The 17,380-nt window shown below is 42.8% G+C and overlaps 1 pseudogene; it reads left to right on the top strand.

Annotated features, from left to right (window-relative positions):
• The window catches only part of LOC138738981 (succinate--CoA ligase [ADP-forming] subunit beta, mitochondrial-like), a 198,132-nt pseudogene that overhangs the window by 41,469 nt on the left and 139,283 nt on the right, over positions 1–17,380 (top strand).

Raw genomic sequence — 17,380 nt, 5'->3', positions numbered from 1 at the left:
TTGAGGTGATATCAGCCCACTGGCGGTGGTCAATGTGGCAGGCACCAAGAGATTTCTTTAGGCAGTCCTTGTACCTCTTCTTTGGTGCACCTCTGTCACGGTGGCCAGTGGAGAGCTCGCCATATAACACAATCTTGGGAAGGCGATGGTTCTCCATTCTGGAGACGTGACTTACCCAACGCAGTTGGATCTTCAGCAGCGTAGATTCGATGCTGTCGGCCTCAGCCATCTCGAGTACTTTGATGTTGGTGGAGAAGAAATGAGCCTTCCATCGTGCATGCAGCCATCTTCAGCGCAAACTCTGGGAGATCCAAAATGAGTGGTGGACTAGCCTCGCCAAACGAACCCAGCTCAGCGCGGACATTGGCGACTTCAGGGGTTTTTACGAGGCTCTAAAGGCTGTGTACGGCCCCTCACCCCTCACTCCAAAGCCCGCTGTGCAGCTCAGACGGCAAAGTCCTCCTCCGCGACAAGATCTCCATCCTCAACCCATGGTCAGAACACTTCCAATCTCTTTTCAGTGCCAACTGCTCAGTCCAAGAATCCGCCCTGCTCCAGCTCCCTCAACAGCCCTTAAGGCTAGAGCTGGATGAGGTCCTCACCCGGGAAGAGACATATAAGGCAATTGAACAACTGAAAAGTGGCAAAGCAGCAGGTATGGATGGAATCCCCCCCCCCCCCCCCCCAGAGGTCTGGAAGGCTGGCGGCAAAACTCTGCCTGCCAAACTGCATGAGTTTTTCAAGCTCTGCTGGGACCAAGGAAAGCTGCCTCAGGACCTTCGTGATGCCATCATCATCACCCTGTACAAAAACAAAGGCGAGAAATCAGACTGCTCAAACTACAGGGGAATCACGCTGCTCTCCATTGCAGGCAAAATCTTCGCTAGGATTCTCCTAAATAGAATAATACCTAGTGTATTAGAAAGTTAGAGATTTATTAAAAACTGAATCATATAGATCAATATCGTTATTAAATGTTGATTATAAAATAATAGCAAATCGATTGACTAAGTATTTACTGGATTTAATTCATACAGATCAATCTGGTTTTGTTAAAAAATGATATTCTGCACACAATATTGTTAAATTAATTAGTTTATACATATGTCTCAAAATAAATCAGATTTAGCTTTAGGCGCTGAAAAAAGCTTTTGATAGATTAGAATGAAGTTATTTATGTAAGGTGTTATAAAAATTTGGATTTGGATCAGTGTTTGTTCATTGGATTAAAATTTTATATAGAAATTCTTCTGCTAAAGTTGTGACTAAGGGGACAAATTTCTTCATCTTTTTTGTTGACTTGATCAACAAGGATGTCCACTATCTCCAGCTTCGTTTGTTTTAGCAATTTAATCTTTAGCACAATTAATAAGATAAGATACTAATACTAAAGGAATTAAAGTTAGCAGTGAGGAATTTAAGATTATTTACTGATGATGTTTTGATTATTATAACAGATCCTATGAATTCTTTGTATTTATTGTGTTGAGAATTCTTTGTGTTGAGACTGAAAGAATATGGTGAAATATCAGGTTATAAAATTAATTGGGATAAAAGTGAAATTATGCCATTGATTGTTGGAGATTATAATCAAGGAAAACAAATTGCCCAATTTAGATGATCAGATTATGGAATTAAGTATTTAGGGATTAAAATTGATTTTAAAAAATTGGATAATTTATATAAATTGAATTATTTACCATTATCCATAAAATTAAAAATGATTTAAATAGAAGGAAAGATTTGCCCATAACTCTAATAGATAGAGTAAATTGTATTAAAATGAATATTTTTCCAAGGATTCAATATCTTTTTTCAATCTATTCCTTGTGGTGAACCTCAGAACTGTTTAAGGATTTAAATTCAATTATTAGGAAATTGTTATGGAAAGGGAAGATGGCTAGAGCTTGTCTAGAAAAATTAACTTGGAAGTTTGAATTAGGAGGTTTTCAACTTCCACTTTTTGAGAATTGTCATAAAGCTGCTCAATTGAAGCTCATTAATAGAATGTTTGGTTTAGAGAAATATTTATCTTGGATTAAAATAGAATTAAGTAAAATAGATGAAAATATATGCAAGAATTAATTTATTTATAGATGGAATTCAAAAGTATTAATAGATGCTAAGGATGCACCTATATTGAAACATTTAATTGAATTATGAGATAGATAGAAATGACTGATTTTGCATAAAATACCTTTGTATCAAAATAAACTTTTTCTTTTTATTATGAATAATCAATTTTTGAAGATTTTGAATCAAATGAGGAATAAAACAATAGAAGATTGTTTTGTAGCTTGTAAATTTATTACTTTTCAATGAATGAAGGAAAAGTTTAATGTTCCAAGTAATACTATCAGGTGAAGGCTTTTTTAATTCATAAATTTAGGTGAAAATTTAAGATTACCTAGACAGAGTGAATTAGAAATACTAATTACTAGGGGGATATAAATAAATTTATTGCAGAAATGTATAAATTACTTCAAAGAAAAGTTCCTAAATTAGGTATTCATAAACCAAGATTGAGATGGGAAATTGATTTAGTTCGGAAGATAGATGAGAATGATTGGAAAAAGTTATGTAAAGATAATATAACAAAAATTATTAGATTGGTACAATATAACTTTTTACCTCAATTATATTTAACTCTTCAAAAATTAAAAAGACTTAATTTAACATTATTGGATTTTTGCTTTAGATGTGGATGAGAAATAGATTATTTTTTTCATTCTACTTGGCAATGTTCTAAGGTTAAACCTTTTTGGATACAGGTGAAAATATTTTTGTAAAAATAGTAAATGGATGGGTCACGTCTCCAGAATGGAGGACCATCGCCTTCCCAAGATCGTATTATATGGCGAGCTCTCCACTGGCCACCGTGACAGAGGTGCACCAAAGAAAAGGTTCAAGGACTGCCTAAAGAAATCTCTTGGTGCCTGCCACATTGACCACCGCCAGTGGGCTGATAACGCCTCAAACCGTGCATCTTGGCGCCTCACAGTTTGGCGGGCAGCAGCCTCCTATGAAGAAGACCGCAGAGCCCACCTCACTGACAAAAGGCAAAGGAGGAAAAACCCAACACCCAACCCCAACCAACCAATTTTCCCTTGCAACCGCTGCAATCGTGTCTGCCTGTCCCGCATCGGACTGGTCAGCCACAAACGAGCCTGCAGCTGACGTGGACTTTTTACCCCCTCCATAAATCTTCGTCCGCGAAGCCAAGCCAAAGAAATGTATAACTCCTGCTTGATCCAATGTTATCTTTATTGGGTAATATTAAAATAGTTAGTCTTAAATTAAGATTAACTATATTATCAAATTGAATTTCTACAATTAGCTTTACTTATTTCTAGGAAATGTGTAGACATTACTTGGAAATCAGATATGTTTAAGAATGCAAAGATGGCATACTGAGTTACGATAGTATATTTCACTTGATAAAGTAACTTCTAGTTTACGTAATAAATATAATTTCGTTTTGAAAATATGAAGCTTATATTTACAATACATTGGTTTGAAGATTTAGAATTCTCAATAACTCATCCTGAGAGTGATTTTTCAGCTCCATAATTGTTCATTTGAAGCTATGTATGTATTTTTGATCATCGCCTTTTCTTTCTTTTTCTTTAGGGCTTAGGTGTAGTAGGGGATGGACACACACACACACACACACACACACACACACACACACACACACACACACACACACACACACACACACATATATCACGTATTTTTTTAATTTATTATTAATAATTGTAATTGTGGTTTGTAAATAAAATATTCAAAAAAAAAGATGTGATTAAAGAACTTAGAGTAAAAGAACCATGAGGGGGCAATGATCACAATATGACTGAGCTCAAATTGAGATTTAACAAGGAGAAACTCAAGTCAGATGTCTCGATCATTCAGGGGAGTGAAGGGAATTACAGTGGGTTCAGATAGGAACCCACTAGCATAGACTCTGGACATATTTGGCATAAATCAAAACAGGGACTGATGGCAGGGGCAGAAACATTCCACACTTGTCTGTAGTTTTGTGGTCCAATCAGTTAGTGGTGTCAATTGTTCAGAATGAATTTCAGTACAACAACTGAATTAAGCAATTGCATCAGTTCAGAGCTTTGCCTCATGCACTTGTGGATGGTGAATAACAATTAAACAGCTGCAGCTGACACAGTTCAGAATCAGGATTTATTTTCATGCAATTCAGTGTTTTGTGGCAACATCATAGTGCAAATATCCATGTTATAACCATGTTACAACATTACTATAAAATAAAATAATAATAATAATAATAGTGCTTGAAAAGTAAGGCAGTGTCTTTCATTGATTATTCAGGAACCTGATGGCAGTGGGGGAGAGGTTATCCTTGTGCTCGTCTTTGAGCCACCCTGACTGGCCCTCCATCATTGATAATGAAGCTCAGCACGCCAGTGCGAAGTTCAATGATCATCTTCAGCAAGAAGAGCCAATTGATCTGTTTTAGTCTCATTGCAGAGAGACTAATTATAAAAACATCATTTGATTTATTTTTCTCACAATAATTTTGATGTTGGAGTGCTTCCATTAAGTACCATGATTCTTGTTCCTCCATTGCAAATAATCTCCCTTTTGATTTTGGTATTCTTTACTGGACAGTATTTGAACCTCTGCCTCTTTCCTGAAAAGATTATCAAAATTGTCTAGCATTCTCAGGGTGTGGAGGTTCATTTGATATCTCAAACAATGAACAGCTGCAGGGGCTCAGCGCATCAGGCAACATCTGTGGGTAAAAATGATCACGTGTCATCACCTACTACTGTTGTATACTATATCACTGCGTTCTTTGACCTTTCTGTGCTGTTTTGCAGCTCAATGCTACCTCATTTATATTTATTAGGAAAGATGTAGTTTACCTTTTGGCCTTTTGACAGCTGTGAGCATAGCAGGTCAGTGAACATCCCAGAATAGGGTAACTTAGAAGTAAATTAACTCTATTTGAGCCTCTATAAATAATATTTTATCTTGCACCACAGCTTCAAGGGATCTTGTTGTAAAAGCACAGGTTTTGGCCATTGGTAGAGGAAAAGGGGTATTTGAAGGAGGTCTGAAAGGAGGAGTTCAAATTGTTTATTCGTAAGTATTTTTTTAAATCTTTATTTTTGCACGCACCAGCGTATGTCATATATTCGGTTTTTCTTGCATGCAAAAACAGCTAGCTATATTCAGAAATATCTACCCTATGTGGCATTGTACAGGATGATCCTCGAAATTTAAAAATGGCACCTTAATCAACTCATCCTATACAAAGGATCTAAAATTCTTACCTTGATGAGCTATCTTCCTGCTGGCTCTGATGCAATCATGCACATGCCCCATTAGGTATTGCAAGGGCTATCTGCCCAGTTCAACTGCTGTTGGCTCTACAGGCTTTAAATGGCCTATTACAGGAGCCAACAGTGGTTTATTTTAAAATATCCAAATAAGATTTAAACTTTTATATGATCATTTGTTATTAAAATATTGAGATTTGGATTTTAACAGCATCCACTGGTGAACAGTTAGTGCCAGATTTTTTTGGGGGGGGGGGTGTGGCATCTTGTACAAAGGATATTGCTCAAAGCCAACGTTTTAGTTGGGAATCCCAGGTCATCCTATACAACGGCATGTACAGTAGTTGTTTTTTTTAGTGTATGATTGAAAGAAATGGCTATGATTCTGCTCCTGTCTGAAATATTCAGCTGTATCCATGACCATATTGAACAGCTAACTCTTGATTGGGTAATCTTTTTCAAAATCCCATCCTGAACTTTGTTGTGTTGGTCATACATAACAGGGCCTTCTATTTTGATGTGCACTCGAGGAAGCCTGATCAACCTTGCTATAATCCAAATCAAGATTAATAATATAAAATTAACAAATCAAAGGTTTGGTTCCCAATGGACCAATGTTCAACTTTCTCCCAAATGGGGATTTTCCATTTAACCAACTCCCATTTTGTCCCCCCAGACCAGTCTTTCCCCACCTACATCCACTGTACCTTACGTACCCTCCATCACTTCGACAACTTCCATTTCCCTGAGTTGACCTTCTCATTTTCACCATAAACATCCAATCTCTGTACACCTCCATCCTTCATACCAAAGCTTTCCCTTCTTTTCTTTTTCAACAACAGACTCAATTAGTTCCCCTCCATATCCATGCACCTCCGATTGTCAGAACTTGTTCTTACCCTCAATAATTTCTCCTTTGACTCATGCTACATTATCCAAGTCAAAGGTTTAGCCATGTTGGAGAACCAATTGGGTCTAGTGACCATAATTCTGTTAGTTTTGGGGTAGTTTTAAGGAAGAGCAAGGAGCAAGGAGAGGCCTAAAGTTGAGGTTCTGGATTGGAAAAGAGCAAATTTCGTAGGAATAAGAAGGGATTTGGGGAGTATTGAGTGGGACAGGATATTTTCAGGTAAGGATGTTAATGAAAAATGGAGGATATTCAAAAAAGAAATTTTGAAGGTACAGAGTAGTTATGTCCTAGTCTGGATCAAAGGAAAGGCTGGAAGTCATAGGGAGGCTTGGTTTTCGAGGAATATTGGAAATTTGGTTAGGAGAAAAAGGGAGGTGTACAAGAGGTATAAAGAGCAGGGAGCTGAGAAGTTGAAGGAGGACTACAAGGAGTGTAGAAGGAATCTTAAGAAAGAAATTAGAAAGGCCAAAAAAAGGCATGAAGAGGCTTTGGCTGACAGAGTAGAAATAAATCCAAAGGATTTCTATAAGTACATTAAAAATAAAAGATTAGTGAGAGATAAAATTGGATCCCTTGTAGATAGCGAGGATAGGCTGAGTGAGAAGTCTGAGGAAATGGGGGAAATAGATCATGCTTGACAAACCTGATTGAGTTCTTCGAGGGGGTTACAAAAAAGGTTGATGAAGGGAAAGCTGTGGATGTTGTCTATTTAGACTTTAGTAAAGCTCTGAATAGTTGCCCATTCAGAGCCAGCTCTTCAGCGCTTGACGTCCTGCTTTGCGGAAACTGCCAAAATGTTTGGCCTGGAAGTCAGCCTGAAGAAAACTGAGGTCCTCCATCAGCCAGCTCCCCACCATGACTACCAGCCCCCCCACATCTCCATCGGGCACACAAAACTCAAAACGGTCAACCAGTTTACCTATCTCGGCTGCACCATTTCATCAGATGCAAGGATCGACAATGAGATAGACAACAGACTCGCCAAGGCAAATAGCGCCTTTGGAAGACTACACAAAAGAGTCTGGAAAAACAACCAACTGAAAAACCTCACAAAGATAAGCGTATACAGAGCCGTTGTCATACCCACACTCCTGTTCGGCTCCGAATCATGGGTCCTCTACCGGCACCACCTACGGCTCCTAGAACGCTTCCACCAGCATTGTCTCCGCTCCATCCTCAACATCCATTGGAGCGCTCACACCCCTAACGTCGAGGTACTCGAGATGGCAGAGGTCGACAGCATCGAGTCCACGCTGCTGAAGATCCAGCTGCGCTGGATGGGTCACGTCTCCAGAATGGAGGACCATCGCCTTCCCAAGATCGTATTATATGGCGAGCTCTCCACTGGCCACCGTGACAGAGGTGCACCAAAGAAAAGGTACAAGGACTGCCTAAAGAAATCTCTTGGTGCCTGCCACATTGACCACCGCCAGTGGGCTGATAACGCCTCAAACCGTGCATCTTGGCGCCTCACAGTTTGGCGGGCAGCAGCCTCCTTTGAAGAAGACCGCAGAGCCCACCTCACTGACAAAAGGCAAAGGAGGAAAAACCCAACACCCAACCCCAACCAACCAATTTTCCCTTGCAACCGCTGCAATCGTGTCTGCCTGTCCCGCATCGGACTGGTCAGCCACAAACGAGCCTGCAGCTGACGTGGACTTTTTACCCCCTCCATAAATCTTCGTCCGCGAAGCCAAGCCAAAGAAAGAAAGCTTTTGACAAAGTTCCCCACAGGAGGTTAGGAAAAAAGGTGGAGGCATTAGGTATAAATAAGGAGGTAGTGAAATGGATTCAGCAGTGGTTGGATGGAAGGTGTCAGAGAGTAGTGGTAGAAAATTGTTTGTCCAATTGGAGGCCGGTGACTAGTGGAGTTCCTCAGGGTTCGGTCCTGGGTCCACTATTATTTGTTATATATATTAACGATCTGGATGTAGGGGTAGAAAATTGGATAAGCAAGTTTGCGGATGACACAAAGATTGGTGGTGTTGTGGACAGTGAGGTAGATTACCGTAGATTAAAAGGTGATTTAGGAAGGCTGGAGGTGTGGGCTGAGAAATGGCTGATAGAATTTAATACAGATAAATGTGAGGTGCTGCATTTTGGAAAGGCAAATTTAAATAGGTCATATACGTTGAATGGTAGACAATTGAGGAGTGCAGAGCAACAAAGGGATTTAGAAGTTATGGTAAATAGTACCCTCAAGGCTGATACTCAGGTAGATGGTATGGTGAAGAAGGCATTTGGAATGTTGGCCTTCATAAATCGGAGTATTGAATTCAAGAGTAGGGAGGTTATGATGAAATTGTACAAGGCATTGGTGAGGCCAAATTTGGAGTACTGTGTACAGTTTTGGTCACCAAATTATAGGAAAGATATAAACAAAATAGAGAGAGTGCAGAGAAGGTTCACGAGAATGTTGACAGGATTTCAGGGTCTGAGTTACAGGGAAAGGTTGTACAGACTAGGGCTTTTTTCTCTGGAGCGTAGAAGATTGAGAGGGGACTTCATAGAGGTGTTTAAGATTTTAAAAGGGACAGAAAGAGTAAATGTGGATAGGCTTTTTCAATTAAGAAAGGGGGAGATTCAAACTAGAGGACATGGTTTAAGATTGAAAGGGGAAAATTATAAGGGGAACATGAGGGGAAATTTCTTTACGCAGAGGGTGGTGGGGATGTGGAATGAGCTTCTGGCAGACGTGGTCGAGACGGGATCATTGGTTACATTTAAGGAAAGACTGGATCGTTACATGGATGGGAGGGGACTAGAGGGGTATGGACTGGGTGCTGGTCAGTTGGACTAGGAGGGTGGGAATTTGCTACGGCATGGATTAGTAGGGCCGAACTGGCCTGTTCTGTGCTGTAAGTGGTTATATGGTTATATGATACCTGCATGGGTCCCAGCTACACCTGCCTTTTTATTCGCTATGTAGAGCAATCCACGATACGAGCTTACACAGGCAAGGCCCCTCAACTTTTCCTCCGCTATATTGATGACTACTTTGATGCAGCCTCTTGCAAACATCGTGAGCTTGTCAACTTTATTCACTTTGCTACTAACTTTCATCCCAACATCAAATTCACTTGGTTAACTCCTCCACTCTATCTCCATCTCAGGAGACAAACTCTCTACAGGTCTATTCTACCAACCCACAAACTCCACAGTTACCTCAATTACACCTCTTCGCATCCTGACTGTTGTAAGGTTTCTATTCCTTTATCACAATTCTTCCATCACCGTTGCATCTGTTCCAAGAATGAAATCTGCTAGTCCAGAACAATCAAGATGACCTCCTTTATAAAACATAGCTGCCCCTCTACTACCATCAACTCAGCACTTACCCACTTCTCCCCTATTTTACACACATCTGCTTTAGTCCTTTCCACCCCTGGACTCAACAAGGACAGAATTCCCCTTGTCCTCAACTACCATCCCATCAGCCTCCATATCCAGCATATTATCCATTATCCTCTACATTTCTCCATCGAGGACCAGATAAGCAGGCAGATTTTAGAATGGTGTGGGAAATACAAGATTGTAGTTATGGGTGATTTCAACCCCTAATACTGACTGGCACCTACTGACTGCAAGAGAGATAGATGGGGCTGAATTTGTCAGGTGTATACAAGAAGGATTCCTGACACATATTGACCGGCCGACTAGAGGAGAGGCCACACTGGATGTGATTCTGGGGAATGAACCTGGTTTGGTGGCTGAGCTCTAGGTGAGAGAACATTTTGGTGAGAGTGACCACAATTCTCTAAGCTTCAACATAGCTATGGAAAAGGATATAAACAGTCAATTTGGGAAAGTGCTTAACTGAGGAAGGGCTAATTTTGAAGGATTGAGGCAGGAACTAGCGAGAATAAATTGGAACCGGGTGCTTAAGGGTGAAAGCACAGAAGTAATATGGAGGAAGTTTAGAGATAACATGTGCAGGGTTCAAGATACGTTTGTCCCACTGGAACAAAGAAAAGATGGTAGGAAAAGGGAACCGTGTGTGACGAAACTGGTCAGGGAACTAGTCAAGAGGGAGAAAGAAACATAGATTTAGGAAGCAGGAAGGGCTCATGAGAAGTATATAGTAGCCAGGAAGGAGCTTAAGTATGAACTTAGAGTTGGAAGGTGGCAAGTGAAGGCCTTGGCATGTAGAATTAATGAGAACCTCAAGAACAGAACTATGATGAGAATGAGGGTAGGGTTCCTAAAGAATAAAGGAGGCAACATGTGCCTGGAGGTGGAGGAAGTCATTGAGGCCCTAAATTAGTACTTTGTATCTGTATTCACAAGAGAAAAGGACCTTGATCACGACTAGGTCAAAATTGAACAGCCCTGTGTGAAGGACAATGTAGAGATTAAGGAAGTGTTGGATCTTCTGAAAAACATCAAGATTGATAAGTTCCCAGGGCCAGATGCGATTAAACCCGAGGCTGCTGTGGAAGTGAGAGAAGAGGTAACTGGGGCAGTAGCTCTGATCTTTGAATCCTCTTTGGCCACAGGGAAGGTGCCTGAGGATTGGAGAATGGCAAATGTAGTCCCTTTGTTTAAAAAGGTAATAGGGAGAATCCTGGGAATTATAGACTGGTGAGTCTTACATCAGTGGTGTGTAAACGATTGGAGAGGATTCTTAAGGATAGGATCTGTGAACATTTGGAGAAGTCCAGTCTACTCAAGGATACTCAGCGTGGATTAGTGAAGGAAAAGACATGCCTCATGAGTCTATTTGAGGTGGTAACAAAAGAAATTGATGAGGGTAGGGCGATAGATGTGGTCTATATGATTTTAGCAAGGCATTTGACAAGATCTCCCATCCAGAAAGTCATGAGAGTTGTCGGGGCCTGGAATGCCTTGCCAGGGATGGTGGTGGAGGCTGAAACATGAGGGGCATTTAAGAGACTCTTACACAGGCACATGGATGGAAGAAAAATAGTGTTACAGGGTAGGGAGGGTTTAGTACAACAATCGAGGGCCTGTGCTGTAGTGTTCTATGTTCTTTTGTGTGAAAAAGGTGCTCATCAAGTCCCTTTTAAATCTTTTCCCCCTCACCTTAAATCTATGCCCTCCAGTTTTAGATTCACTTACTCTCGGAAAAAGACTGCACCTCTTTACCTTATCTCTGCCCCTCAAGATTTCAGCAATCTGTACTACATCCCCCCTCAGCATCCTCAGGAAGACAAGTCCCAGCCTAACTTGCTTCTCCCAAACCCTGACAAGATTCTCATGAATCTTTTCTGCACCCTTTTCACTTTCCAATAACTGTGTGACCAGAACTGTACACAATACTCCAAGTACGATCCCTTCACCATCCTGAACAGTGGCAACATACCTCCTTGTTCCTGTCCTCAGTGTCTGAGCAAGTGTGGCAAAAGCCTTCTTCATGACCCTGTCTACCTGTGTTGCCATGGAACTATATACTGTACCTGGACCCCACCCTTTCTGCCCCTCCATTCACCGTGCATGTCTTGCCGAGGTGCAATACCTTGCATTTAAATTCCACCTGCCATTCCTTGGCCCACTTGCCACTTCTCCACCCAGCTCTGCACCCTATCTATATCCTCTTGTAACCATTGACAACCTTCAGCTCCATTCACAACTCCTCCAACGTTCATGTCATCCGCAAACTTACTGACGCATCCTTCCGCCTCTTCATCCAGTTCATTTATAAAAATCACAAAGAGCAGGGGTCCCAGAACAGATCCCTGTGGCACTCCACTAGTCACCGATCTCCAGGCAGAATACTTTCCTTCCACTACTGCTCTCTGCTTTCTTCCTACAAGGTCATTTGTATATGCAAACGAGGTGCATGAAGTGGGTATCGTTATCAGCCCTGCAGAGTCAAGAGAGGTCCCCAAGTGTTTAAAAAGAAAATTTCAAGAAATGTGCAATCCACAAAAGAACATGGAAAGGCACCGATTTAATACAAGAAACTAGAGGCCTGGCAAGTCGATTCAATCGTATGTCAGTGACCTAAAAATCAGGGCAAGTATGTGTGACTTCAAAGCGCTCTGTGATGAGTTGATTAAAGACAGGATGGTCTGCGGCATCTGTGACGAAGACATGAGAAAGGCACTGTTGCGAGATAACGAACTAACGCTTGCAAAGGCCATCTTTAAGTGTCTGACTTATGAAGCCATGGAAGAGAACAGCAGAAAGCTAGCCCTTCCACAGCAACAAGGCATGAGCATAGATGCAGTCCAGGCAGGATCTGTGAACAGGCAGTGGCCGGAAGCCAGAAGAAGACGAAGCCAATCAAACCCTGCTATACTCTCACCCGGATGGACTGTGGCAACTGCACCGGCGACCAAGTGGAAAGACGAGAGATGTGCCCGGCGTTCGGCCAGTAGTGCAGAGCATGCTGGAAATGGAACCATTTCAGCAGGTGCTGCAGACCCAAGCAGCAACTCACCCCGAGACTCAGATACAGAAGGATGATTAACCAGTTGGAACCTGAGCAAGGACAAACCAACTCAGGTGATGAGTATTACGTTGATGGATTGACTCTGCAGATGGCAGGAGACCCAACAAGAATCAGAAGGAATAGCTAAGCATTTGTAACATTGAACAATGGTAAAGCAACAGACATGAAAGTTGACACTGGAGCCAAGTGCAACGTCATGTCACGAAGAACGTTCAACCTACTGAGGAAGTCAGAACAGGTCATACCGTGCTCTAAGTCCACAAGTCTACTGGCATACGGGGGCAGCAGAATCAGAACTGACTGCACAATGCAACTGTGGTGCCTCGTTCAAAGAATGCTGCACATACTAACTTTTTTCATAGTCCAAGAAAAAGTCTTGCCTCTGCTGGGCCTGAGTGCAAGCATGGACAAAGGTCTTGATTCGTTCAGCAGAAAGGTACATCATAAAAGTCCGGCTGAAGATGATCTGACACACAGAATCTTTTCTGAGTACACTGACCTCTTTACGGAAGAACTGGGAAAACTGCCAGTGACATACTCCATGCTGCTCGACCCAGAAGCGAGGACGATGGTTCGTCTGGCACGCCATATACTGATAGCAATGAAGGACAGGGTTAAGGCCAAGCTGGACTGAATGCAAGACCTGGGTGTGATTACCCCAGTCTTCAAACCCACCAAGTGGGTGTCCTTCATGGGGGCTGCTAAGAAAAAAGACAGACAGGAGATCCAGATCTGCATCAACCTGATAGGCCTCAATACAGCTTTAAAACGACCACACCATCCAATGCATACCATGGAGGAAGTTGTCATGCAGATGGCTGAAGCAACCGTTTTTTCAGTTTTGGACGCAAAGAATTCCTTTTGGCCAATCAAACTTGACTACAAGTCATCTCTGCTGGCCACATTCAGCACGAGTTTCAGCCGATACAGATTCCTGTGAATGCCATTTGGAATCAATTCAGCCAGATCAATAGAGCAAATCTTTGCGGGGTATCCTTGTGCCATTATTGTTGATGACATACTTGTTGGTAGCAAGAGCAAAAACTTGGAAGAACATGACGCAAATTTAAAAAAGGTACTTGACAAAGCCTGGAAGGTTAATCTTAAGCTCAACCCCCATAAGTTCAGGTTTCGGCTAAACCAGGTTGGTTATGTAGGCCATGTTTTCACAGGAAAAGGCCTGAAGGCAGATCCTTCAAAGACCAAAGCAATCAGTTGCCAGTACCAACAGACGTGACAGTGCTACAATGTTTCCTGGGCATGGTCAGATACCTGAATAAGTTCATTCCGAGCACCAGTAATCTTACTGCTCTGCTAAGGCTTGACGCTTAAAGATGTGGAGTGGTCCTGGCAGGGGCAACAACAAAGCACATTCCACGCATTAAAAAGTCATATATCATGCCTGCCTGTTCTCTCATACTACAAAATACGCAGACCAGTCATGCGATGCATCACAGTACAGTCTGGGTGCAGTGTGCCTGCAGGATGGAAAACCAGTGGCCTATGCATCCAGGTCATTCACCACCACGGAGACCAGATACGCCAAAATAGTGAAGGAGTTCTTGGCAGTAGTTTTCGCCTGCTCAAAATTCAATGGTATTCAATTTATGGTAGACCAGTGATCATAGTGATCAGAGACTGACCACTTACCTCTGGTCACAATTCTGAAAAAGCCAATCCATGGGGCCCCTGCACGATTACAGAGAATGATGCTCAGGCTTCAGAAATACAACCTGACTTTAGTTGACAAGTGTTGAAAAGAAATGCATTAGCTAATGCACTATCTCATGCCCCCAGAAAGTGCATAATCCAGCAAGCTGAGGAAGAGGACACGTTTGATATAATGACAGTAATGCACATCTCCTCCTCCCGGTTGGATGAACTGAGGCAGCACATGGCTGAAGACACAAATTGCTGACAAGCAGCACAGCCTTCCACTTGAAGGGCAACCCTACTTCCCATACTGGGATGAATTACTCATTGATGATGGAATCATAATGAAAGGCGTGACAGCAGTAGTTTCGAGTTCACTGCAAAACATTTATGTCAACATCCTGCACAGAGGGCACCTAGGGGCAGAAACAAACACAGGGCTAGGGACATAGTTTTATGGCCAGGGATGACCAAGGACATGGACCAGGAAATACAAGCTTGCTCGGTGTGCAATAGCACCCGACTGCACCAACAGAAAGAGCCACTGCAGCTTCACGTGGTGCCAGACCTCCCCCAGTCAACCATGGCAACAGACATCTTCGAATGGCATAATCAACAGTATTTGGTTCTTGTTGATTCATACTCTGGATGGTTTGAGATAGACCTTTTACCCAACATCACCTCGTCAGCAGTCATTATGAAGTTAAAGAGACACTTTTCAGTGCATGGGCCCCTCCCCCCCCCCCCCCCCACACTCTTCTGTCAGACAATAGCACCCAGTTCACCAGTGAGAAATTCAGACACTTGGCAACAACATTGGATTTCAACCACATCACTAGCAGCCACAGTCAAATGGGTTATCTGAAGGAGCCGTGAGGAGTGCGAAGCAACTGATGGAGAAGTCCCACAGGGAAAATACGGATGTGTTCCTAAACCTGCTGAACTTAAGGAAAATTCCCGGCGGTGCCATATTGGCTTCTCCGGCGCAACGACATGTCCAGGGAGACACGGATGACTCTGCCTGTGGCAAGGAGACTCTTGGAGCCTCAGCTAAAGAATCCGCAAGAAAGTAAATCCCAACAGTTTAACAGGAGGCTAATACAGAAAAGGTGCTATGACAGAAACAGCTGGCCGCTCATATCATTAGCAGAAGGGCAAGTCATAAGGATGCAGACTCCACAAGTCTACGACCATATGGGAGAGTCAAAAGGAGCTGCCAGGAGCCTGGGTCATGCCTGTTAAAATCAGAATCCCTGGGCCTCATAGTGTAAATTAGATTATGTCTTCTGATTCAACTGCATCCTGGGCCTCATAGTGTAAATTAGATTATGTCTGCTGATTCTAAAAAAACAAGCAGGTTCTCAGCCTTGCAGAAGCAAAGGCTGCAAAAGTAAAAATCTTCCATTACATTCCACCCCTCAGTCACAGGCTGTCAGACACGAGACTTAACAAGCATAAGAGTACAGAAGGATCGAAAAAGAGAAACTAAAACTATAATAAGCACAAAAATAAGCAATAATGCGAGCAGCCAACAGAGAATATTGTGACCCAATCCCTCAAATGTACCATTTAACCATGAAAAAGGTTTCCAATCAAGGCTCAAACTACCCTAATGGGCCACAATACCCAGACACTGAAGCTCACGAATAGATTTTGAAACATGCTGAACAATATCAGATATATTAGTGGATACATCGGGCCGTGTCCCCCATCGGCAACTCCCTTGGAACGTCCTCGACATTACAAATCTAATTGCTGGCATCAAAGCAGCTGTTAAGCCAGATCAGCAGGAGCGCAAGATGGAGGACCTGGAACAAAGAAACTCACGATGCCGTAAGCGTTCAGTATTTAAACATCCTGTCCCTCAATAGCTACCCACCGAGTGTTACCCTGGGCAGGTGTCATTATTTCCCCTTTTACAGGAGGGCCACTACCTGTTGGTGCCACCTTTTGTCCGGCATTCTCTAGCTCGGGAATGGGGGGCAATGACTGTTTTTCCTCTGGAACAGGCTGTAGTTCAGAGCGTGAAGAAGTCAGTGGAAAGGTGTACCTCCCTTCAAAGGGCGATGATTCAAATTGTCAACTGCCTGCTGCAGCACATGGCACCACCCGTTCAGGGTCCCCAGTGGTGTTAACAAACGAATTTGTTCCTTCAGTATATAAGTGAGTTCCTGACATGGGATGGTAAGCCACCACCTTCCACTTCTGCTTTCCTTGCTCCCACTGGCTGCTACCATCATTAAACCAGGCGTCCTCTTGTTCTGCTTCCTGTACCATCTTTTCCATGGTCCCTTGGATCATCACATCATCAATATAATGGTGAATCGAGAGAAAAGGCGATACTGGTACCGCCTCCAAATCACGGGCAATTAGGCTGTAGCAAATAGTGGGAGAGTGTACATAGCCCTGAGGGAGGCAGGTGAAGGTATACTGACCCCCCTTCCAGGTAAAAGCGAACTGATCCTGTGAGACCTCAGCTATAAGAATACTGAAGAAGGTGTTAGCGAGATCAATGACAGCATACCATGTTCCTGAGTTCCCAGTAGCAATGTTTTCAATAAGCGTGACAATGTCCGGAACTGCCGAAGCAAGTGGTGGGGCATGTTTGTTCAAGAAACGATAATCAACTGTCATTCTCCAGGAGCCATCCGGCTTCTGCACGGGCCAAACAGGGCTATTAAAGGGTGATGTTACCCCTTCCTCTTGCAAAGCATCGATGGTGGCAGTAATCTTTTCTTATCCCACTTAGCCCGACCCACCACTAGTCTTTTTGTAATAGTCCGAATTCCCCCTCCTTGCTCCCAAACACGCAGGAGCCAGGCCTCCAGAGTTTCTCCTGCCTTTTGCCTAAATCGATCTCCAATGGCAGCCAGCTCTTTTATAGAGAAGTCACGTATCATTGACTGCGCTTGACCCCTGCTCCCACTTTGGCCCAAGGATCCTTTGCCCAGTGGACGGGACGAGGCCTAGGCCATCCCGTAGAGGGGCTAGGCCATAGAGCATAAGCAGGGGTTCGGGTATTTTCCCCTGGGTCCACTTGGGAGACTGGGGTATCTATCCTTTCAATCTCTACCCTTACATCATCCA

This window comes from Narcine bancroftii, chromosome 7 (assembly GCF_036971445.1).
Source record: "Narcine bancroftii isolate sNarBan1 chromosome 7, sNarBan1.hap1, whole genome shotgun sequence".
Classification (NCBI taxonomy): Eukaryota; Metazoa; Chordata; class Chondrichthyes; order Torpediniformes; family Narcinidae; genus Narcine; species Narcine bancroftii.
Note: the sequence above shows the minus strand (reverse complement) of the source record. Positions and strands in the feature narration are given on the sequence as shown.